Source organism: Arachis ipaensis, chromosome B1 (assembly GCF_059453495.1).
Source record: "Arachis ipaensis isolate K30076 ecotype BB chromosome B1, ASM5945349v1, whole genome shotgun sequence".
NCBI classification, from domain to species: Eukaryota; Viridiplantae; Streptophyta; class Magnoliopsida; order Fabales; family Fabaceae; genus Arachis; species Arachis ipaensis.
In genome coordinates this window covers 103482706-103484363 of record NC_142436.1, presented here as the reverse complement: position 1 = coordinate 103484363, position 1658 = coordinate 103482706, and positions in this window count along the sequence as shown.

Genomic DNA, 1658 nt, shown 5'->3' with positions numbered 1-1658 from the left:
AAAGGGGTGACGCGGTCGCGTGACAAGGATTGTGCTTCCAGCACCAATCCAGCATCATTCTCGCACAAAATGTTGATGTGCACCCTTTTACGTCGAAAATTCAGGGCACGCGGTCGCGTGGGAGGCCATGATTTCCATGCGACACGATCGTGTCAGCGACGCGGTCGCGTGGGGTAACTTGTGCCATTGGCACGACTCCAGCGCTCCTCCTGCGTAACTTTCTGTTCATTTTTATTTTTCTTTACTCCCCCTGCCTCGCGGACGCGTCGATGGTGCGATCCTGTCGCGCGGCGAAATTTTTTTTTTTTTTAAAGGAAAGATAAAGACATGTAATTGAAAGAGCACGAAAGCACTATTAAAGAGAAGAGTTATTAAAGAAGAAAAACTAAAAATGAAGAAAAGAACGATCATACCGCGGTGGGTTGTCTCCCACCAAGCACTTTGCTTTTATGTCCGTAAGTTGGACGCTCCAATAGCTCAATCTGCTGCGATGTGGGGGTCTTCCAAGTGGAAGATCTCAAGCTCCTTATTTTTCTGCACTTTCTCACCATGGTATAGCTTCAGGCATTGTCCATTAACCTTAATAAGTTCAGAGCTTGAAGGATGGCTTAGGTGATAAACTCCGTACGGTTCAGCCTTCTCTATTCTGTATGGACCTTCCCATTTTGATCTCAACTTACCGGGCATGAGCCTCAGTCGAGATTTGTAAAGGAGAACAAAATCTCCAGGTTGGAACTCTCTCTTCTTGATGTTTTGATCATGCACAGCTTTCATCTTTTCCTTGTATATTCTGGAGTTCTCATAAGCTTCCAGGTGAAGGTTCTCCAGTTCCTGCAGTTGCAACTTTCTTTCAGCTCCAGCATTCTCAATTCCCATGTTGCACTCCTTAACTGTCCAGAAGGCTCTGTGTTCTATTTCAACTGGGAGATGACAAGCTTTTCCATAAACCAAGCGGAAGGGACTCATCCCAATGGGTGTCTTGTATGCTATCCTGTATGCCCACAGTGCATCTTGTAGCCTGGTGCTCCAGTCTTTTCTATGAGGCTTCACTATCGTTTGCAAGATATGCTTAATTTCTCTGTTCGACACCTCGGCTTGCCCATTAGTTTGGGGATGGTAAGCTGTTGCAACTTTATGGATTATTCCATGCTTCTTCATCAATCATGTTAGTCTCCTATTACAAAAATGGGTGCCTTGATCACTCACGATCGCTCGTGGTGATCCAAAGCGGCATATAATATGGTTTCTCACACAGGAAACAACAGTGTTAGCATCATCAGTGCGGGTGGAAATTGCTTCCACCCATTTGGAAACATAATCCACAGCTAACAATATATAAAAATATCCACTAGAATTTGGAAATAGACCCATGAAGTCAATACCCCAAACATAAAAAATTTCACAGAAAAGCATATATTGTTGAGGCATCTCATCCCTCTTGGATATGTTACCAAATTTCTGGCATGGGTGACAAGATTTACAAAACTCAGCAGCATCTCTAAAAAGAGTAGGCCACCAGAATCTATAGTCTAAGATCTTTCTAGCTGTTCGTTGAGGGCCAAAATGTCCTCCACTCTCAGATGAGTGACAGGCCTCTAAAATGGACTGGAATTCTGATTGAGGCACACAACGTCTAATTATCTGGTCAGTGCCACATC